Source organism: Oncorhynchus mykiss, chromosome 28, assembly GCF_057628025.1.
Source record: "Oncorhynchus mykiss isolate SJ-2025 chromosome 28, ASM5762802v1, whole genome shotgun sequence".
NCBI lineage: Eukaryota > Metazoa > Chordata > Actinopteri > Salmoniformes > Salmonidae > Oncorhynchus > Oncorhynchus mykiss.
The window spans coordinates 35992939-36016417 of record NC_143049.1 but is presented as its reverse complement, the minus strand read 5'-3'; the positions used below and the strand labels follow the sequence as shown (position 1 = coordinate 36016417).

The 23479-nt window shown below is 41.8% G+C and overlaps 11 non-coding genes across 11 annotated transcripts; all 11 read left to right on the top strand.

Annotated features, from left to right (window-relative positions):
• Positions 1 to 374: 374 nt before the first annotated feature.
• Positions 375 to 446, top strand: trnaw-cca (transfer RNA tryptophan (anticodon CCA)). The gene has a single exon. It is a non-coding gene; the product is annotated as a tRNA-Trp (tRNA).
• Positions 447 to 1316: 870 nt separating this feature from the next.
• On the top strand, positions 1317 to 1388 carry trnaw-cca (transfer RNA tryptophan (anticodon CCA)). The gene has a single exon. It is a non-coding gene; the product is annotated as a tRNA-Trp (tRNA).
• Positions 1389 to 5541: 4153 nt separating this feature from the next.
• On the top strand, positions 5542 to 5613 carry trnac-aca (transfer RNA cysteine (anticodon ACA)). Its single transcript has one exon. It is a non-coding gene; the product is annotated as a tRNA-Cys (tRNA).
• A 1476-nt stretch (positions 5614 to 7089) lies between these two features.
• Positions 7090 to 7161, top strand: trnac-aca (transfer RNA cysteine (anticodon ACA)). Its single transcript has one exon. It is a non-coding gene; the product is annotated as a tRNA-Cys (tRNA).
• Positions 7162 to 8637: 1476 nt separating this feature from the next.
• trnac-aca (transfer RNA cysteine (anticodon ACA)) lies at positions 8638 to 8709 on the top strand. Its single transcript has one exon. It is a non-coding gene; the product is annotated as a tRNA-Cys (tRNA).
• Positions 8710 to 13292: 4583 nt separating this feature from the next.
• trnac-aca (transfer RNA cysteine (anticodon ACA)) lies at positions 13293 to 13364 on the top strand. The gene has a single exon. It is a non-coding gene; the product is annotated as a tRNA-Cys (tRNA).
• Positions 13365 to 14851: 1487 nt separating this feature from the next.
• Positions 14852 to 14923, top strand: trnac-aca (transfer RNA cysteine (anticodon ACA)). Its single transcript has one exon. It is a non-coding gene; the product is annotated as a tRNA-Cys (tRNA).
• Positions 14924 to 17958: 3035 nt separating this feature from the next.
• Positions 17959 to 18030, top strand: trnaw-cca (transfer RNA tryptophan (anticodon CCA)). Its single transcript has one exon. It is a non-coding gene; the product is annotated as a tRNA-Trp (tRNA).
• A 1487-nt stretch (positions 18031 to 19517) lies between these two features.
• Positions 19518 to 19589, top strand: trnaw-cca (transfer RNA tryptophan (anticodon CCA)). Its single transcript has one exon. It is a non-coding gene; the product is annotated as a tRNA-Trp (tRNA).
• Positions 19590 to 21076: 1487 nt separating this feature from the next.
• Positions 21077 to 21148, top strand: trnaw-cca (transfer RNA tryptophan (anticodon CCA)). The gene has a single exon. It is a non-coding gene; the product is annotated as a tRNA-Trp (tRNA).
• Positions 21149 to 22635: 1487 nt separating this feature from the next.
• Positions 22636 to 22707, top strand: trnaw-cca (transfer RNA tryptophan (anticodon CCA)). The gene has a single exon. It is a non-coding gene; the product is annotated as a tRNA-Trp (tRNA).
• The last annotated feature ends 772 nt before the right edge of the window (positions 22708 to 23479 follow it).

The following is a 23479-nucleotide window of genomic DNA, read 5'->3' as shown; positions in this document are numbered from 1 at the left end:
CACTTGTATTTTTGTGAATGTTTATATTGACTATTTCTATATTTTGAATTTGGCGCTCTGCAATTTCACCGGATGTTGTCGAGGTGGGTTGCTAGCAGAACACCTGCGCCAGAAAAGGTAAACATTAAAGCAACGCCCAAACAGGGACTTGAACCCTGGACCCTCAGATTAAAAGACTGATGCTCTACCGACTGAGCTATCTGGGCTCTGCATCTGCTTATTTTCATACACTTAACCTGCCGGGCAGAGGCACGCGCTGATGGGGGTGGCATTGTCAGATGGTTCATTTCCCCAGAGAACCAGGCCTCCATTCCAAATTATACACTCATTAAAATCTGAACTAGGCATCCTCTCCAAAGATGTTAATTTCCAATGACCTCGTGGCGCAATGGTAGCGCGTCTGACTCCAGATCAGAAGGTTGCGTGTTCAACTCACGTCGTGGTCATGGTTTTTATGTGTGCAATCTCTGCCGCCTATACTCAGTGAATCAGCACAAGTACCAATGTGGCTTTACAGTACTAATCTCGCACAGAAACGAACAAACCAATGCTGCTTTTGATGAAAATTGTCTCATTATATGCATATATGTTGTCGAGGTGGGTTGCTAGCAGAACACCTGCGCCAGAAAAGGTAAACATTAAAGCAACGCCCAAACAGGGACTTGAACCCTGGACCCTCAGATTAAAAGTCTGATGCTCTATCGACTGAGCTATCTGGGCACTTACCTGCTTATTTTCATACACTTAACCTGCCGGGCAGAGGCACGCGCTGATGGGGGTGGCATTGTCAGATGGTTCATTTCCCCAGAGAACTGGAATATGTTTTTGTAAGTGGGGCGCTGTCCTCAGATAATCGCATGGTAGGCTTTCGCAGTAAATCCTATTTGAAATGTGACAAAGCGGCTGGATTAACAAGAAGTTAATCTTTAAACCGATGTATAACACTTGTATTTTTGTGAATGTTTATATTGACTATTTCTATATTTTGAATTTGGCGCTCTGCAATTTCACCGGATGTTGTCGAGGTGGGTTGCTAGCAGAACACCTGCGCCAGAAAATGTAAACATTAAAGCAACGCCCAAACAGGGACTTGAACCCTGGACCCTCAGATTAAAAGTCTGATGCTCTACCGACTGAGCTATCTGGGCTCTGCATCTGCTTATTTTCATACACTTAACCTGCCGGGCAGAGGCACGCGCTGATGGGGGTGGCATTGTCAGATGGTTCATTTCCCCAGAGAACCAGGCCTCCATTCCAAATTATACACTCATTAAAATCTGAACTAGGCATCCTCTCCAAAGATGTTAAATTCCAATGACCTCGTGGCGCAATGGTAGCGCGTCTGACTCCAGATCAGAAGGTTGCGTGTTCAACTCACGTCGTGGTCATGGTTTTTATGTGTGCAATCTCTGCCGCCTATACTCAGTGAATCAGCACAAGTACCAATGTGGCTTTACAGTACTAATCTCGCACAGAAACGAACAAACCGATGCTGCTTTTGATGAAAATTGTCTCTCACAAAAACCTGTCACTGCAAAATCCTAAATGAAATCATGTGATTGTCAGTCTTCGAACAGGGAGTTTAATGTATGCTTGGGGGCAGTTTTTTGATGCCTGGATGAGAAACGTTCCCAAAGTAAACTGCCTGTTACTCAGGCCCAGAAACTAGGATATGCATATAAATTGTATATTTGGATAGAACACACTCTACAGTTTCCAGAACTGTTAAAATAATGTCTCTGAGTATAACAGAACTGATATGGCAGGCAAAAACCTGAAGAAAAGTTATCCAGGAGGTGGGATTTTTTTGATGTGGGTAGTTTTCAATTGAATGCCTATTGAGTTTCTAATGGGTTAGGATCCAGATTCAACAAACTTTGCCGGTACTATTAGGATGTATTCGTCTGCATGTTTTGACCTCCTTTGAGCCAGTGTATTACTGAACACAATGCGCCAACAAAACAGAGTTTTTGGGATATAAAGAGGGACTTTCTCTGACAAAACAAACCTTTATTGTGGAGCTGGGACTCTTGTGACTGCAACCAGATGAAGATGTTCAAAGGTAAGTGATTCATTTTATCGCTATTTATGACTTTTGTGACTCGTCTACTTGGTTGGAATATGTTTTTGTAAGTGGGGCGCTGTCCTCAGATAATCGCATGGTAGGCTTTCGCAGTAAATCCTATTTGAAATGTGACAAAGCGGCTGGATTAACAAGAAGTTAATCTTTAAACCGATGTATAACACTTGTATTTTTGTGAATGTTTATATTGACTATTTCTATATTTTGAATTTGGCGCTCTGCAATTTCACCGGATGTTGTCGAGGTGGGTTGCTAGCAGAACACCTGCGCCAGAAAAGGTAAACATTAAAGCAACGCCCAAACAGGGACTTGAACCCTGGACCCTCAGATTAAAAGTCTGATGCTCTACCGACTGAGCTATCTGGGCAGAGGCATGCGCTGATGGGGGTGGCATTGTCAGATGGTTCATTTCCCCAGAGAACCAGGCCTCCATTCCAAATTATACACTCATTAAAATCTGAACTAGGCATCCTCTCCAAAGATGTTAAATTCCAATGACCTCGTGGCGCAATGGTAGAGCGTCTGACTCCAGATCAGAAGGTTGCGTGTTCAACTCACGTCGTGGTCATGGTTTTTATGTGTGCAATCTCTGCCGCTTATACTCAGTGAATCAGCACAAGTACCAATGTGGCTTTACAGTACTAATCTCGCACAGAAACGAACAAACCAATGCTGCTTTTGATGAAAATTGTCTCTCACAAAAACCTGTCACACTGCAAAATCCTAAATGAAATCATGTGATTGTCAGTCTTCGAACAGGGAGTTTAATGTATGCTTGGGGGCAGTTTTTTGATGCCTGGATGAGAAACGTTCCCAAAGTAAACTGCCTGTTACTCAGGCCCAGAAACTAGGATATGCATATAAATTCAAGTCCCTGTTTGGCGCTCTGCAATTTCACCGGATGTTGTCGAGGTGGGTTGCTAGCAGAACACCTGCGCCAGAAAAGGTAAACATTAAAGCAACGCCCAAACAGGGACTTGAACCCTGGACCCTCAGATTAAAAGTCTGATGCTCTACCGACTGAGCTATCTGGGCTCTGCATCTGCTTATTTTCATACACTTAACCTGCCGGGCAGAGGCACGCGCTGATGGGGGTGGCATTGTCAGATGGTTCATTTCCCCAGAGAACCAGGCCTCCATTCCAAATTATACACTCATTAAAATCTGAACTAGGCATCCTCTCCAAAGATGTTAAATTCCAATGACCTCGTGGCGCAATGGTAGAGCGTCTTACTCCAGATCAGAAGGTTGCGTGTTCAACTCACGTCGTGGTCATGGTTTTTATGTGTGCAATCTCTGCCGCCTATACTCAGTGAATCAGCACAAGTACCAATGTGGCTTTACAGTACTAATCTCGCACAGAAACGAACAAACCAATGCTGCTTTTGATGAAAATTGTCTCTCACAAAAACCTGTCACACTGCAAAATCCTAAATGAAATCATGTGATTGTCAGTCTTCGAACAGGGAGTTTAATGTATGCTTGGGGGCAGTTTTTTGATGCCTGGATGAGAAACGTTCCCAAAGTAAACTGCCTGTTACTCAGGCCCAGAAACTAGGATATGCATATAAATTCAAGTCCCTGTTTGGCGCTCTGCAATTTCACCGGATGTTGTCGAGGTGGGTTGCTAGCAGAACACCTGCGCCAGAAAAGGTAAACATTAAAGCAACGCCCAAACAGGGACTTGAACCCTGGACCCTCAGATTAAAAGTCTGATGCTCTACCGACTGAGCTATCTGGGCTCTGCATCTGCTTATTTTCATACACTTAACCTGCCGGGCAGAGGCACGCGCTGATGGGGGTGGCATTGTCAGATGGTTCATTTCCCCAGAGAACCAGGCCTCCATTCCAAATTATACACTCATTAAAATCTGAACTAGGCATCCTCTCCAAAGATGTTAAATTCCAATGACCTCGTGGCGCATCTGACTACAGATCAGAAGGTTGCGTGTTCAACTCACGTTGTGGTCATGGTTTTTATGTGTGCAATCTCTGCCGCCTTTACTCAGTGAATCAGCACAAGTACCAATGTGGCTTTACAGTACTAATCTCGCACAGAAACGAACAAACCGATGCTGCTTTTGATGAAAATTGTCTCTCACAAAGACCTGTCACACTGCAAAATCTTAAATGAAATCATGTGATTGTCAGTCTTCGAACAGGGAGTTTAATGTATGCTTGGGGGCAGTTTTTTGATGCCTGGATGAGAAACGTTCCCAAAGTAAACTGCCTGTTACTCAGGCCCAGAAACTAGGATATGCATATAAATGGTATATTTGGATAGAACACACTCTACAGTTTCCAGAACTGTTAAAATAATGTCTCTGAGTATAACAGAACTGATATGGCAGGCAAAAACCTGAAGAAAAGTTATCCAGGAGGTGGGATTTTTTTGATGTGGGTAGTTTTCAATTGAATGCCTATTGAGTTTCTAATGGGTTAGGATCCAGATTGCAGTTCCTATGGCTACCACTAGATGTCAACAGTCTTTAGACATTGGTTTAGACTTGTTTTCTGAAAAATGAAGAAGAATGAGACCTTGCTGTCAGTGGACTGAGGAAGCATGCAGTACTGGTTTGCGCGCGTGACAGAGTGCGCGCCCTTCGTTGTTTTTCATTTCTATTGAATACGCAATTGTCCGGTTGAAAATGTATTATTTAGACAATTGACAACGTGAGGATTAATTATGAACATCGTTTGACATGTTTCAACAAACTTTGCCGGTACTATTAGGATGTATTCGTCTGCATGTTTTGACCTCCTTTGAGCCAGTGTATTACTGAACACAATGCGCCAACAAAACAGAGTTTTTGGGATATAAAGAGGGACTTTCTCGAACAAAACAAACCTTTATTGTGGAGCTGGGACTCTTGTGACTGCAACCAGATGAAGATGTTCAAAGGTAAGTGATTCATTTTATCGCTATTTATGACTTTTGTGACTCGTCTACTTGGTTGGAATATGTTTTTGTAAGTGGGGCGCTGTCCTCAGATAATCGCATGGTAGGCTTTCGCAGTAAATCCTATTTGAAATGTGACAAAGCGGCTGGATTAACAAGAAGTTCATCTTTAAGCCGATGTATAGCACTTGTATTTTTGTGAATGTTTATATTGACTATTTCTATATTTTGAATTTGGCGCTCTGCAATTTCACCGGATGTTGTCGAGGTGGGTTGCTAGCAGAACACCTGCGCCAGAAAAGGTAAACATTAAAGCAACGCCCAAACAGGGACTTGAACCCTGGACCCTCAGATTAAAAGTCTGATGCTCTACCGACTGAGCTATCTGGGCTCTGCATCTGCTTATTTTCAGACACTTAACCTGCCGGGCAGAGGCACGTGCTGATGGTGGTGGCATTGTCAGATGGTTCATTTCCCCAGAGAACCAGGCCTCCATTTCAAATTATACACTCATTAAAATCTGAACTAGGCATCCTCTCCAAAGATGTTAAATGTCAATGACCTCGTGGCGCAATGGTAGCGCGTCTGACTACAGATCAGAAGGTTGCGTGTTCAACTCACGTCGTGGTCATGGTTTTTATGTGTGCAATCTCTGCCGCCTTTACTCAGTGAATCAGCACAAGTACCAATGTGGCTTTACAGTACTAATCTCGCACAGAAACGAACAAACCGATGCTGCTTTTGATGAAAATTGTCTCTCACAAAAACCTGTCACACTGCAAAATCTTAAATGAAATCATGTGATTGTCAGTCTTCGAACAGGGAGTTTAATGTATGCTTGGGGGCAGTTTTTTGATGCCTGGATGAGAAACGTTCCCAAAGTAAACTGCCTGTTACTCAGGCCCAGAAACTAGGATATGCATATAAATGGTATATTTGGATAGAACACACTCTACAGTTTCCAGAACTGTTAAAATAATGTCTCTGAGTATAACAGAACTGATATGGCAGGCAAAAACCTGAAGAAAAGTTATCCAGGAGGTGGGATTTTTTTGATGTGGGTAGTTTTCAATTGAATGCCTATTGAGTTTCTAATGGGTTAGGATCCAGATTGCAGTTCCTATGGCTACCACTAGATGTCAACAGTCTTTAGACATTGGTTTAGACTTGTTTTCTGAAAAATGAAGAAGAATGAGACCTTGCTGTCAGTGGACTGAGGAAGCATGCAGTACTGGTTTGCGCGCGTGACAGAGTGCGCGCCCTTCGTTGTTTTTCATTTCTATTGAATACGCAATTGTCCGGTTGAAAATGTATTATTTAGACAATTGACAACGTGAGGATTAATTATGAACATCGTTTGACATGTTTCAACAAACTTTGCCGGTACTATTAGGATGTATTCGTCTGCATGTTTTGACCTCTTTTGAGCCAGTGTATTACTGAACACAATGCGCCAACAAAACAGAGTTTTTGGGATATAAAGAGGGACTTTCTCGAACAAAACAAACCTTTATTGTGGAGCTGGGACTCTTGTGACTGCAACCAGATGAAGATGTTCAAAGGTAAGTGATTCATTTTATCGCTATTTATGACTTTTGTGACTCGTCTACTTGGTTGGAATATGTTTTTGTAAGTGGGGCGCTGTCCTCAGATAATCGCATGGTAGGCTTTCGCAGTAAATCCTATTTGAAATGTGACAAAGCGGCTGGATTAACAAGAAGTTCATCTTTAAGCCGATGTATAGCACTTGTATTTTTGTGAATGTTTATATTGACTATTTCTATATTTTGAATTTGGCGCTCTGCAATTTCACCGGATGTTGTCGAGGCAGAACACCTGCGCCAGAAAAGGTAAACATTAAAGCAACGCCCAAACAGGGACTTGAACCCTGGACCCTCAGATTAAAAGTCTGATGCTCTACCGACTGAGCTATCTGGGCTCTGCATCTGCTTATTTTCAGACACTTAACCTGCCGGGCAGAGGCACGTGCTGATGGTGGTGGCATTGTCAGATGGTTCATTTCCCCAGAGAACCAGGCCTCCATTTCAAATTATACACTCATTAAAATCTGAACTAGGCATCCTCTCCAAAGATGTTAAATGTCAATGACCTCGTGGCGCAATGGTAGCGCGTCTGACTACAGATCAGAAGGTTGCGTGTTCAACTCACGTCGTGGTCATGGTTTTTATGTGTGCAATCTCTGCCGCCTTTACTCAGTGAATCAGCACAAGTACCAATGTGGCTTTACAGTACTAATCTCGCACAGAAACGAACAAACCAATGCTGCTTTTGATGAAAATTGTCTCTCACAAAAACCTGTCACACTGCAAAATCTTAAATGAAATCATGTGATTGTCAGTCTTCGAACAGGGAGTTTAATGTATGCTTGGGGGCAGTTTTTTGATGCCTGGATGAGAAACGTTCCCAAAGTAAACTGCCTGTTACTCAGGCCCAGAAACTAGGATATGCATATAAATGGTATATTTGGATAGAACACACTCTACAGTTTCCAGAACTGTTAAAATAATGTCTCTGAGTATAACAGAACTGATATGGCAGGCAAAAACCAGAAGAAAAGTTATCCAGGAGGTGGGATTTTTTTGATGTGGGTAGTTTTCAATTGAATGCCTATTGAGTTTCTAATGGGTTAGGATCCAGATTGCAGTTCCTATGGCTACCACTAGATGTCAACAGTCTTTAGACATTGGTTTAGACTTGTTTTCTGAAAAATGAAGAAGAATGAGACCTTGCTGTCAGTGGACTGAGGAAGCATGCAGTACTGGTTTGCGCGCGTGACAGAGTGCGCGCCCTTCGTTGTTTTTCATTTCTATTGAATACGCAATTGTCCGGTTGAAAATGTATTATTTAGACAATTGACAACGTGAGGATTAATTATGAACATCGTTTGACATGTTTCAACAAACTTTGCCGGTACTATTAGGATGTATTCGTCTGCATGTTTTGACCTCTTTTGAGCCAGTGTATTACTGAACACAATGCGCCAACAAAACAGAGTTTTTGGGATATAAAGAGGGACTTTCTCGAACAAAACAAACCTTTATTGTGGAGCTGGGACTCTTGTGACTGCAACCAGATGAAGATGTTCAAAGGTAAGTGATTCATTTTATCGCTATTTATGACTTTTGTGACTCGTCTACTTGGTTGGAATATGTTTTTGTAAGTGGGGCGCTGTCCTCAGATAATCGCATGGTAGGCTTTCGCAGTAAATCCTATTTGAAATGTGACAAAGCGGCTGGATTAACAAGAAGTTCATCTTTAAGCCGATGTATAGCACTTGTATTTTTGTGAATGTTTATATTGACTATTTCTATATTTTGAATTTGGCGCTCTGCAATTTCACCGGATGTTGTCGAGGCAGAACACCTGCGCCAGAAAAGGTAAACATTAAAGCAACGCCCAAACAGGGACTTGAACCCTGGACCCTCAGATTAAAAGTCTGATGCTCTACCGACTGAGCTATCTGGGCTCTGCATCTGCTTATTTTCAGACACTTAACCTGCCGGGCAGAGGCACGTGCTGATGGTGGTGGCATTGTCAGATGGTTCATTTCCCCAGAGAACCAGGCCTCCATTTCAAATTATACACTCATTAAAATCTGAACTAGGCATCCTCTCCAAAGATGTTAAATGTCAATGACCTCGTGGCGCAATGGTAGCGCGTCTGACTACAGATCAGAAGGTTGCGTGTTCAACTCACGTCGTGGTCATGGTTTTTATGTGTGCAATCTCTGCCGCCTTTACTCAGTGAATCAGCACAAGTACCAATGTGGCTTTACAGTACTAATCTCGCACAGAAACGAACAAACCAATGCTGCTTTTGATGAAAATTGTCTCTCACAAAAACCTGTCACACTGCAAAATCTTAAATGAAATCATGTGATTGTCAGTCTTCGAACAGGGAGTTTAATGTATGCTTGGGGGCAGTTTTTTGATGCCTGGATGAGAAACGTTCCCAAAGTAAACTGCCTGTTACTCAGGCCCAGAAACTAGGATATGCATATAAATGGTATATTTGGATAGAACACACTCTACAGTTTCCAGAACTGTTAAAATAATGTCTCTGAGTATAACAGAACTGATATGGCAGGCAAAAACCAGAAGAAAAGTTATCCAGGAGGTGGGATTTTTTTGATGTGGGTAGTTTTCAATTGAATGCCTATTGAGTTTCTAATGGGTTAGGATCCAGATTGCAGTTCCTATGGCTACCACTAGATGTCAACAGTCTTTAGACATTGGTTTAGACTTGTTTTCTGAAAAATGAAGAAGAATGAGACCTTGCTGTCAGTGGACTGAGGAAGCATGCAGTACTGGTTTGCGCGCGTGACAGAGTGCGCGCCCTTCGTTGTTTTTCATTTCTATTGAATACGCAATTGTCCGGTTGAAAATGTATTATTTAGACAATTGACAACGTGAGGATTAATTATGAACATCGTTTGACATGTTTCAACAAACTTTGCCGGTACTATTAGGATGTATTCGTCTGCATGTTTTGACCTCTTTTGAGCCAGTGTATTACTGAACACAATGCGCCAACAAAACAGAGTTTTTGGGATATAAAGAGGGACTTTCTCGAACAAAACAAACCTTTATTGTGGAGCTGGGACTCTTGTGACTGCAACCAGATGAAGATGTTCAAAGGTAAGTGATTCATTTTATCGCTATTTATGACTTTTGTGACTCGTCTACTTGGTTGGAATATGTTTTTGTAAGTGGGGCGCTGTCCTCAGATAATCGCATGGTAGGCTTTCGCAGTAAATCCTATTTGAAATGTGACAAAGCGGCTGGATTAACAAGAAGTTCATCTTTAAGCCGATGTATAGCACTTGTATTTTTGTGAATGTTTATATTGACTATTTCTATATTTTGAATTTGGCGCTCTGCAATTTCACCGGATGTTGTCGAGGCAGAACACCTGCGCCAGAAAAGGTAAACATTAAAGCAACGCCCAAACAGGGACTTGAACCCTGGACCCTCAGATTAAAAGTCTGATGCTCTACCGACTGAGCTATCTGGGCTCTGCATCTGCTTATTTTCAGACACTTAACCTGCCGGGCAGAGGCACGTGCTGATGGTGGTGGCATTGTCAGATGGTTCATTTCCCCAGAGAACCAGGCCTCCATTTCAAATTATACACTCATTAAAATCTGAACTAGGCATCCTCTCCAAAGATGTTAAATGTCAATGACCTCGTGGCGCAACGGTAGCGCGTCTGACTCCAGATCAGAAGGTTGCGTGTTCAACTCACATCGTGGTCATGGTTTTTATGTGTGCAATCTCTGCCGCCTTTACTCAGTGAATCAGCACAAGTACCAATGTGGCTTTACAGTACTAATCTCGCACAGAAACGAACAAACCGATGCTGCTTTTGATGAAAATTGTCTCTCACAAAAACCTGTCACACTGCAAAATCTTAAATGAAATCATGTGATTGTCAGTCTTCGAACAGGGAGTTTAATGTATGCTTGGGGGCAGTTTTTTGATGCCTGGATGAGAAACGTTCCCAAAGTAAACTGCCTGTTACTCAGGCCCAGAAACTAGGATATGCATATAAATGGTATATTTGGATAGAACACACTCTACAGTTTCCAAAACTGTTAAAATGATGTCTCTGAGTATAACAGAACTGATATGGCAGGCAAAAACCTGAAGAAAAGTTATCCAGGAGGTGGGATTTTTTTGATGTGGGTAGTTTTCAATTGAATGCCTATTGAGTTTCTAATGGGTTAGGATCCAGATTGCAGTTCCTATGGCTACCACTAGATGTCAACAGTCTTTAGACATTGGTTTAGACTTGTTTTCTGAAAAATGAAGAAGAATGAGACCTTGCTGTCAGTGGACTGAGGAAGCATGCAGTACTGGTTTGCGCGCGTGACAGAGTGCGCGCCCTTCGTTGTTTTTCATTTCTATTGAATACGCAATTGTCCGGTTGAAAATGTATTATTTAGACAATTGACAACGTGAGGATTAATTATGAACATCGTTTGACATGTTTCAACAAACTTTGCCGGTACTATTAGGATGTATTCGTCTGCATGTTTTGACCTCTTTTGAGCCAGTGTATTACTGAACACAATGCGCCAACAAAACAGAGTTTTTGGGATATAAAGAGGGACTTTCTCGAACAAAACAAACCTTTATTGTGGAGCTGGGACTCTTGTGACTGCAACCAGATGAAGATGTTCAAAGGTAAGTGATTCATTTTATCGCTATTTATGACTTTTGTGACTCGTCTACTTGGTTGGAATATGTTTTTGTAAGTGGGGCGCTGTCCTCAGATAATCGCATGGTAGGCTTTCGCAGTAAATCCTATTTGAAATGTGACAAAGCGGCTGGATTAACAAGAAGTTCATCTTTAAGCCGATGTATAGCACTTGTATTTTTGTGAATGTTTATATTGACTATTTCTATATTTTGAATTTGGCGCTCTGCAATTTCACCGGATGTTGTCGAGGCAGAACACCTGCGCCAGAAAAGGTAAACATTAAAGCAACGCCCAAACAGGGACTTGAACCCTGGACCCTCAGATTAAAAGTCTGATGCTCTACCGACTGAGCTATCTGGGCTCTGCATCTGCTTATTTTCAGACACTTAACCTGCCGGGCAGAGGCACGTGCTGATGGTGGTGGCATTGTCAGATGGTTCATTTCCCCAGAGAACCAGGCCTCCATTTCAAATTATACACTCATTAAAATCTGAACTAGGCATCCTCTCCAAAGATGTTAAATGTCAATGACCTCGTGGCGCAACGGTAGCGCGTCTGACTCCAGATCAGAAGGTTGCGTGTTCAACTCACATCGTGGTCATGGTTTTTATGTGTGCAATCTCTGCCGCCTTTACTCAGTGAATCAGCACAAGTACCAATGTGGCTTTACAGTACTAATCTCGCACAGAAACGAACAAACCGATGCTGCTTTTGATGAAAATTGTCTCTCACAAAAACCTGTCACACTGCAAAATCTTAAATGAAATCATGTGATTGTCAGTCTTCGAACAGGGAGTTTAATGTATGCTTGGGGGCAGTTTTTTGATGCCTGGATGAGAAACGTTCCCAAAGTAAACTGCCTGTTACTCAGGCCCAGAAACTAGGATATGCATATAAATGGTATATTTGGATAGAACACACTCTACAGTTTCCAGAACTGTTAAAATAATGTCTCTGAGTATAACAGAACTGATATGGCAGGCAAAAACCTGAAGAAAAGTTATCCAGGAGGTGGGATTTTTTTGATGTGGGTAGTTTTCAATTGAATGCCTATTGAGTTTCTAATGGGTTAGGATCCAGATTGCAGTTCCTATGGCTACCACTAGATGTCAACAGTCTTTAGACATTGGTTTAGACTTGTTTTCTGAAAAATGAAGAAGAATGAGACCTTGCTGTCAGTGGACTGAGGAAGCATGCAGTACTGGTTTGCGCGCGTGACAGAGTGCGCGCCCTTCGTTGTTTTTCATTTCTATTGAATACGCAATTGTCCGGTTGAAAATGTATTATTTAGACAATTGACAACGTGAGGATTAATTATGAACATCGTTTGACATGTTTCAACAAACTTTGCCGGTACTATTAGGATGTATTCGTCTGCATGTTTTGACCTCCTTTGAGCCAGTGTATTACTGAACACAATGCGCCAACAAAACAGAGTTTTTGGGATATAAAGAGGGACTTTCTCGAACAAAACAAACCTTTATTGTGGAGCTGGGACTCTTGTGACTGCAACCAGATGAAGATGTTCAAAGGTAAGTGATTCATTTTATCGCTATTTATGACTTTTGTGACTCGTCTACTTGGTTGGAATATGTTTTTGTAAGTGGGGCGCTGTCCTCAGATAATCGCATGGTAGGCTTTCGCAGTAAATCCTATTTGAAATGTGACAAAGCGGCTGGATTAACAAGAAGTTCATCTTTAAGCCGATGCATAGCACTTGTATTTTTGTGAATGTTTATATTGACTATTTCTATATTTTGAATTTGGCACTCTGCAATTTCACCGGATGTTGTCGAGGTGGGTTGCTAGCAGAACACCTGCGCCAGAAAAGGTAAACATTAAAGCAACGCCCAAACAGGGACTTGAACCCTGGACCCTCAGATTAAAAGTCTGATGCTCTACCGACTGAGCTATCTGGGCTCTGCATCTGCTTATTTTCAGACACTTAACCTGCCGGGCAGAGGCACGTGCTGATGGTGGTGGCATTGTCAGATGGTTCATTTCCCCAGAGAACCAGGCCTCCATTTCAAATTATACACTCATTAAAATCTGAACTAGGCATCCTCTCCAAAGATGTTAAATGTCAATGACCTCGTGGCGCAATGGTAGCGCGTCTGACTACAGATCAGAAGGTTGTGTGTTCAACTCACGTCGTGGTCATGGTTTTTATGTGTGCAATCTCTGCCGCCTTTACTCAGTGAATCAGCACAAGTACCAATGTGGCTTTACAGTACTAATCTCGCACAGAAACGAACAAACCAATGCTGCTTTTGATGAAAATTGTCTCTCACAAAAACCTGTCACACTGCAAAATCTTAAATGAAATCATGTGATTGTCAGTCTTCGAACAGGGAGTTTAATGTATGCTTGGGGGCAGTTTTTTGATGCCTGGATGAGAAACGTTCCCAAAGTAAACTGCCTGTTACTCAGGCCCAGAAACTAGGATATGCATATAAATGGTATATTTGGATAGAACACACTCTACAGTTTCCAGAACTGTTAAAATAATGTCTCTGAGTATAACAGAACTGATATGGCAGGCAAAAACCTGAAGAAAAGTTATCCAGGAGGTGGGATTTTTTTGATGTGGGTAGTTTTCAATTGAATGCCTATTGAGTTTCTAATGGGTTAGGATCCAGATTGCAGTTCCTATGGCTACCACTAGATGTCAACAGTCTTTAGACATTGGTTTAGACTTGTTTTCTGAAAAATGAAGAAGAATGAGACCTTGCTGTCAGTGGACTGAGGAAGCATGCAGTACTGGTTTGCGCGCGTGACAGAGTGCGCGCCCTTCGTTGTTTTTCATTTCTATTGAATACGCAATTGTCCGGTTGAAAATGTATTATTTAGACAATTGACAACGTGAGGATTAATTATGAACATCGTTTGACATGTTTCAACAAACTTTGCCGGTACTATTAGGATGTATTCGTCTGCATGTTTTGACCTCCTTTGAGCCAGTGTATTACTGAACACAATGCGCCAACAAAACAGAGTTTTTGGGATATAAAGAGGGACTTTCTCGAACAAAACAAACCTTTATTGTGGAGCTGGGACTCTTGTGACTGCAACCAGATGAAGATGTTCAAAGGTAAGTGATTCATTTTATCGCTATTTATGACTTTTGTGACTCGTCTACTTGGTTGGAATATGTTTTTGTAAGTGGGGCGCTGTCCTCAGATAATCGCATGGTAGGCTTTCGCAGTAAATCCTATTTGAAATGTGACAAAGCGGCTGGATTAACAAGAAGTTCATCTTTAAGCCGATGTATAGCACTTGTATTTTTGTGAATGTTTATATTGACTATTTCTATATTTTGAATTTGGCGCTCTGCAATTTCACCGGATGTTGTCGAGGTGGGTTGCTAGCAGAACACCTGCGCCAGAAAAGGTAAACATTAAAGCAACGCCCAAACAGGGACTTGAACCCTGGACCCTCAGATTAAAAGTCTGATGCTCTACCGACTGAGCTATCTGGGCTCTGCATCTGCTTATTTTCAGACACTTAACCTGCCGGGCAGAGGCACGTGCTGATGGTGGTGGCATTGTCAGATGGTTCATTTCCCCAGAGAACCAGGCCTCCATTTCAAATTATACACTCATTAAAATCTGAACTAGGCATCCTCTCCAAAGATGTTAAATGTCAATGACCTCGTGGCGCAATGGTAGCGCGTCTGACTACAGATCAGAAGGTTGCGTGTTCAACTCACGTCGTGGTCATGGTTTTTATGTGTGCAATCTCTGCCGCCTTTACTCAGTGAATCAGCACAAGTACCAATGTGGCTTTACAGTACTAATCTCGCACAGAAACGAACAAACCAATGCTGCTTTTGATGAAAATTGTCTCTCACAAAAACCTGTCACACTGCAAAATCTTAAATGAAATCATGTGATTGTCAGTCTTCGAACAGGGAGTTTAATGTATGCTTGGGGGCAGTTTTTTGATGCCTGGATGAGAAACGTTCCCAAAGTAAACTGCCTGTTACTCAGGCCCAGAAACTAGGATATGCATATAAATGGTATATTTGGATAGAACACACTCTACAGTTTCCAGAACTGTTAAAATAATGTCTCTGAGTATAACAGAACTGATATGGCAGGCAAAAACCTGAAGAAAAGTTATCCAGGAGGTGGGATTTTTTTGATGTGGGTAGTTTTCAATTGAATGCCTATTGAGTTTCTAATGGGTTAGGATCCAGATTGCAGTTCCTATGGCTACCACTAGATGTCAACAGTCTTTAGACATTGGTTTAGACTTGTTTTCTGAAAAATGAAGAAGAATGAGACCTTGCTGTCAGTGGACTGAGGAAGCATGCAGTACTGGTTTGCGCGCGTGACAGAGTGCGCGCCCTTCGTTGTTTTTCATTTCTATTGAATACGCAATTGTCCGGTTGAAAATGTATTATTTAGACAATTGACAACGTGAGGATTAATTATGAACATCGTTTGACATGTTTCAACAAACTTTGCCGGTACTATTAGGATGTATTCGTCTGCATGTTTTGACCTCTTTTGAGCCAGTGTATTACTGAACACAATGCGCCAACAAAACAGAGTTTTTGGGATATAAAGAGGGACTTTCTCGAACAAAACAAACCTTTATTGTGGAGCTGGGACTCTTGTGACTGCAACCAGATGAAGATGTTCAAAGGTAAGTGATTCATTTTATCGCTATTTATGACTTTTGTGACTCGTCTACTTGGTTGGAATATGTTTTTGTAAGTGGGGCGCTGTCCTCAGATAATCGCATGGTAGGCTTTCGCAGTAAATCCTATTTGAAATGTGACAAAGCGGCTGGATTAACAAGAAGTTCATCTTTAAGCCGATGTATAGCACTTGTATTTTTGTGAATGTTTATATTGACTATTTCTATATTTTGAATTTGGCGCTCTGCAATTTCACCGGATGTTGTCGAGGCAGAACACCTGCGCCAGAAAAGGTAAACATTAAAGCAACGCCCAAACAGGGACTTGAACCCTGGACCCTCAGATTAAAAGTCTGATGCTCTACCGACTGAGCTATCTGGGCTCTGCATCTGCTTATTTTCAGACACTTAACCTGCCGGGCAGAGGCACGTGCTGATGGTGGTGGCATTGTCAGATGGTTCATTTCCCCAGAGAACCAGGCCTCCATTTCAAATTATACACTCATTAAAATCTGAACTAGGCATCCTCTCCAAAGATGTTAAATGTCAATGACCTCGTGGCGCAACGGTAGCGCGTCTGACTCCAGATCAGAAGGTTGCGTGTTCAACTCACATCGTGGTCATGGTTTTTATGTGTGCAATCTCTGCCGCCTTTACTCAGTGAATCAGCACAAGTACCAATGTGGCTTTACAGTACTAATCTCGCACAGAAACGAACAAACCGATGCTGCTTTTGATGAAAATTGTCTCTCACAAAAACCTGTCACACTGCAAAATCTTAAATGAAATCATGTGATTGTCAGTCTTCGAACAGGGAGTTTAATGTATGCTTGGGGGCAGTTTTTTGATGCCTGGATGAGAAACGTTCCCAAAGTAAACTGCCTGTTACTCAGGCCCAGAAACTAGGATATGCATATAAATGGTATATTTGGATAGAACACACTCTACAGTTTCCAGAACTGTTAAAATAATGTCTCTGAGTATAACAGAACTGATATGGCAGGCAAAAACCTGAAGAAAAGTTATCCAGGAGGTGGGATTTTTTTGATGTGGGTAGTTTTCAATTGAATGCCTATTGAGTTTCTAATGGGTTAGGATCCAGATTGCAGTTCCTATGGCTACCACTAGATGTCAACAGTCTTTAGACATTGGTTTAGACTTGTTTTCTGAAAAATGAAGAAGAATGAGACCTTGCTGTCAGTGGACTGAGGAAGCATGCAGTACTGGTTTGCGCGCGTGACAGAGTGCGCGCCCTTCGTTGTTTTTCATTTCTATTGAATACGCAATTGTCCGGTTGAAAATGTATTATTTAGACAATTGACAACGTGAGGATTAATTATGAACATCGTTTGACATGTTTCAACAAACTTTGCCGGTACTATTAGGATGTATTCGTCTGCATGTTTTGACCTCCTTTGAGCCAGTGTATTACTGAACACAATGCGCCAACAAAACAGAGTTTTTGGGATATAAAGAGGGACTTTCTCGAACAAAACAAACCTTTATTGTGGAGCTGGGACTCTTGTGACTGCAACCAGATGAAGATGTTCAAAGGTAAGTGATTCATTTTATCGCTATTTATGACTTTTGTGACTCGTCTACTTGGTTGGAATATGTTTTTGTAAGTGGGGCGCTGTCCTCAGATAATCGCATGGTAGGCTTTCGCAGTAAATCCTATTTGAAATGTGACAAAGCGGCTGGATTAACAAGAAGTTCATCTTTAAGCCGATGTATAGCACTTGTATTTTTGTGAATGTTTATATTGACTATTTCTATATTTTGAATTTGGCGCTCTGCAATTTCACCGGATGTTGTCGAGGTGGGTTGCTAGCAGAACACCTGCGCCAGAAAAGGTAAACATTAAAGCAACGCCCAAACAGGGACTTGAACCCTGGACCCTCAGATTAAAAGTCTGATGCTCTACCGTCTGAGCTATCTGGGCTGTGCATCTGCTTATTTTCAGACACTTAACCTGCCGGGCAGAGGCACGTGCTGATGGTGGTGGCATTGTCAGATGGTTCATTTCCCCAGAGAACCAGGCCTCCATTTCAAATTATACACTCATTAAAATCTGAACTAGGCATCCTCTCCAAAGATGTTAAATGTCAATGACCTCGTGGCGCAATGGTAGCGCGTCTGACTCCAGATCAGAAGGTTGCGTGTTCAACTCACGACGTGGTCATGGTTTTTATGTGTGCAATCTCTGCCGCCTTTACTCAGTGAATCAGCACAAGTACCAATGTGGCTTTACAGTACTAATCTCGCACAGAAACGAACAAACCGATGCTGCTTTTGATGAAAATTGTCTCTCACAAAAACCTGTCACACTGCAAAATCTTAAATGAAATCATGTGATTGTCAGTCTTCGAACAGGGAGTTTAATGTATGCTTGGGGGCAGTTTTTTGATGCCTGGATGAGAAACGTTCCCAAAGTAAACTGCCTGTTACTCAGGCCCAGAAACTAGGATATGCATATAAATGGTAGATTTGGATAGAACACACTCTACAGTTTCCAGAACTGTTAAAATAATGTCTCTGAGTATAACAGAACTGATATGGCAGGCAAAAACCTGAAGAAAAGTTATCCAGGAGGTGGGATTTTTTTGATGTGGGTAGTTTTCAATTGAATGCCTATTGAGTTTCTAATGGGTTAGGATCCAGATTGCAGTTCCTATGGCTACCACTAGATGTCAACAGTCTTTAGACATTGGTTTAGACTTGTTTTCTGAAAAATGAAGAAGAATGAGACCTTGCTGTCAGTGGACTGAGGAAGCATGCAGTACTGGTTTGCGCGCGTGACAGAGTGCGCGCCCTTCGTTGTTTTTCATTTCTATTGAATACGCAATTGTCCGGTTGAAAATGTATTATTTAGACAATTGACAACGTGAGGATTAATTATGAACATCGTTTGACATGTTTCAACAAACTTTGCCGGTACTATTAGGATGTATTCGTCTGCATGTTTTGACCTCCTTTGAGCCAGTGTATTACTGAACACAATGCGCCAACAAAACAGAGTTTTTGGGATATAAAGAGGGACTTTCTCGAACAAAACAAACCTTTATTGTGGAGCTGGGACTCTTGTGACTGCAACCAGATGAAGATGTTCAAAGGTAAGTGATTCATTTTATCGCTATTTATGACTTTTGTGACTCGTCTACTTGGTTGGAATATGTTTTTGTAAGTGGGGCGCTGTCCTCAGATAATCGCATGGTAGGCTTTCGCAGTAAATCCTATTTGAAATGTGACAAAGCGGCTGGATTAACAAGAAGTTCATCTTTAAGCCGATGTATAGCACTTGTATTTTTGTGAATGTTTATATTGACTATTTCTATATTTTGAATTTGGCGCTCTGCAATTTCACCGGATGTTGTCGAGGTGGGTTGCTAGCAGAACACCTGCGCCAGAAAAGGTAAACATTAAAGCAACGCCCAAACAGGGACTTGAACCCTGGACCCTCAGATTAAAAGTCTGATGCTCTACCGACTGAGCTATCTGGGCTCTGCATTTGCTTATTTTCAGACACTTAACCTGCCGGGCAGAGGCACGTGCTGATGGTGGTGGCATTGTCAGATGGTTCATTTCCCCAGAGAACCAGGCCTCCATTTCAAATTATACACTCATTAAAATCTGAACTAGGCATCCTCTCCAAAGATGTTAAATGTCAATGACCTCGTGGCGCAATGGTAGCGCGTCTGACTCCAGATCAGAAGGTTGCGTGTTCAACTCACGTCGTGGTCATGGTTTTTATGTGTGCAATCTCTGCCGCCTTTACTCAGTGAATCAGCACAAGTACCAATGTGGCTTTACAGTACTAATCTCGCACAGAAACGAACAAACCAATGCTGCTTTTGATGAAAATTGTCTCTCACAAAAACCTGTCACACTGCAAAATCTTAAATGAAATCATGTGATTGTCAGTCTTCGAACAGGGAGTTTAATGTATGCTTGGGGGCAGTTTTTTGATGCCTGGATGAGAAACGTTCCCAAAGTAAACTGCCTGTTACTCAGGCCCAGAAACTAGGATATGCATATAAATGGTATATTTGGATAGAACACACTCTACAGTTTCCAGAACTGTTAAAATAATGTCTCTGAGTATAACAGAACTGATATGGCAGGCAAAAACCTGAAGAAAAGTTATCCAGGAGGTGGGATTTTTTTGATGTGGGTAGTTTTCAATTGAATGCCTATTGAGTTTCTAATGGGTTAGGATCCAGATTGCAGTTCCTATGGCTACCACTAGATGTCAACAGTCTTTAGACATTGGTTTAGACTTGTTTTCTGAAAAATGAAGAAGAATGAGACCTTGCTGTCAGTGGACTGAGGAAGCATGCAGTACTGGTTTGCGCGCGTGACAGAGTGCGCGCCCTTCGTTGTTTTTCATTTCTATTGAATACGCAATTGTCCGGTTGAAAATGTATTATTTAGACAATTGACAACGTGAGGATTAATTATGAACATCGTTTGACATGTTTCAACAAACTTTGCCGGTACTATTAGGATGTATTCGTCTGCATGTTTTGACCTCCTTTGAGCCAGTGTATTACTGAACACAATGCGCCAACAAAACAGAGTTTTTGGGATATAAAGAGGGACTTTCTCGAACAAAACAAACCTTTATTGTGGAGCTGGGACTCTTGTGACTGCAACCCGATGAAGATGTTCAAAGGTAAGTGATTCATTTTATCGCTATTTATGACTTTTGTGACTCGTCTACTTGGTTGGAATATGTTTTTGTAAGTGGGGCGCTGTCCTCAGATAATCGCATGGTAGGCTTTCGCAGTAAATCCTATTTGAAATGTGACAAAGCGGCTGGATTAACAAGAAGTTCATCTTTAAGCCGATGTATAGCACTTGTATTTTTGTGAATGTTTATATTGACTATTTCTATATTTTGAATTTGGCGCTCTGCAATTTCACCGGATGTTGTCGAGGTGGGTTGCTAGCAGAACACCTGCGCCAGAAAAGGTAAACATTAAAGCAACGCCCAAACAGGGACTTGAACCCTGGACCCTCAGATTAAAAGTCTGATGCTCTACCGACTGAGCTATCTGGGCTCTGCATTTGCTTATTTTCAGACACTTAACCTGCCGGGCAGAGGCACGTGCTGATGGTGGTGGCATTGTCAGATGGTTCATTTCCCCAGAGAACCAGGCCTCCATTTCAAATTATACACTCATTAAAATCTGAACTAGGCATCCTCTCCAAAGATGTTAAATGTCAATGACCTCGTGGCGCAATGGTAGCGCGTCTGACTCCAGATCAGAAGGTTGCGTGTTCAACTCACGTCGTGGTCATGGTTTTTATGTGTGCAATCTCTGCCGCCTTTACTCAGTGAATCAGCACAAGTACCAATGTGGCTTTACAGTACTAATCTCGCACAGAAACGAACAAACCAATGCTGCTTTTGATGAAAATTGTCTCTCACAAAAACCTGTCACACTGCAAAATCTTAAATGAAATCATGTGATTGTCAGTCTTCGAACAGGGAGTTTAATGTATGCTTGGGGGCAGTTTTTTGATGCCTGGATGAGAAACGTTCCCAAAGTAAACTGCCTGTTACTCAGGCCCAGAAACTAGGATATGCATATAAATGGTATATTTGGATAGAACACACTCTACAGTTTCCAGAACTGTTAAAATAATGTCTCTGAGTATAACAGAACTGATATGGCAGGCAAAAACCTGAAGAAAAGTTATCCAGGAGGTGGGATTTTTTTGATGTGGGTAGTTTTCAATTGAATGCCTATTGAGTTTCTAATGGGTTAGGATCCAGATTGCAGTTCCTATGGCTACCACTAGATGTCAACAGTCTTTAGACATTGGTTTAGACTTGTTTTCTGAAAAATGAAGAAGAATGAGACCTTGCTGTCAGTGGACTGAGGAAGCATGCAGTACTGGTTTGCGCGCGTGACAGAGTGCGCGCCCTTCGTTGTTTTTCATTTCTATTGAATACGCAATTGTCCGGTTGAAAATGTATTATTTAGACAATTGACAACGTGAGGATTAATTATGAACATCGTTTGACATGTTTCAACAAACTTTGCCGGTACTATTAGGATGTATTCGTCTGCATGTTTTGACCTCCTTTGAGCCAGTGTATTACTGAACACAATGCGCCAACAAAACAGAGTTTTTGGGATATAAAGAGGGACTTTCTCGAACAAAACAAACCTTTATTGTGGAGCTGGGACTCTTGTGACTGCAACCCGATGAAGATGTTCAAAGGTAAGTGATTCATTTTATCGCTATTTATGACTTTTGTGACTCGTCTACTTGGTTGGAATATGTTTTTGTAAGTGGGGCGCTGTCCTCAGATAATCGCATGGTAGGCTTTCGCAGTAAATCCTATTTGAAATGTGACAAAGCGGCTGGATTAACAAGAAGTTCATCTTTAAGCCGATGTATAGCACTTGTATTTTTGTGAATGTTTATATTGACTATTTCTATATTTTGAATTTGGCGCTCTGCAATTTCACCGGATGTTGTCGAGGTGGGTTGCTAGCAGAACACCTGCGCCAGAAAAGGTAAACATTAAAGCAACGCCCAAACAGGGACTTGAACCCTGGACCCTCAGATTAAAAGTCTGATGCTCTACCGTCTGAGCTATCTGGGCTGTGCATCTGCTTATTTTCAGACACTTAACCTGCCGGGCAGAGGCACGTGCTGATGGTGGTGGCATTGTCAGATGGTTCATTTCCCCAGAGAACCAGGCCTCCATTTCAAATTATACACTCATTAAAATCTGAACTAGGCATCCTCTCCAAAGATGTTAAATGTCAATGACCTCGTGGCGCAATGGTAGCGCGTCTGACTCCAGATCAGAAGGTTGCGTGTTCAACTCACGACGTGGTCATGGTTTTTATGTGTGCAATCTCTGCCGCCTTTACTCAGTGAATCAGCACAAGTACCAATGTGGCTTTACAGTACTAATCTCGCACAGAAACGAACAAACCGATGCTGCTTTTGATGAAAATTGTCTCTCACAAAAACCTGTCACACTGCAAAATCTTAAATGAAATCATGTGATTGTCAGTCTTCGAACAGGGAGTTTAATGTATGCTTGGGGGCAGTTTTTTGATGCCTGGATGAGAAACGTTCCCAAAGTAAACTGCCTGTTACTCAGGCCCAGAAACTAGGATATGCATATAAATGGTAGATTTGGATAGAACACACTCTACAGTTTCCAGAACTGTTAAAATAATGTCTCTGAGTATAACAGAACTGATATGGCAGGCAAAAACCTGAAGAAAAGTTATCCAGGAGGTGGGATTTTTTTGATGTGGGTAGTTTTCAATTGAATGCCTATTGAGTTTCTAATGGGTTAGGATCCAGATTGCAGTTCCTATGGCTACCACTAGATGTCAACAGTCTTTAGACATTGGTTTAGACTTGTTTTCTGAAAAATGAAGAAGAATGAGACCTTGCTGTCAGTGGACTGAGGAAGCATGCAGTACTGGTTTGCGCGCGTGACAGAGTGCGCGCCCTTCGTTGTTTTTCATTTCTATTGAATACGCAATTGTCCGGTTGAAAATGTATTATTTAGACAATTGACAACGTGAGGATTAATTATGAACATCGTTTGACATGTTTCAACAAACTTTGCCGGTACTATTAGGATGTATTCG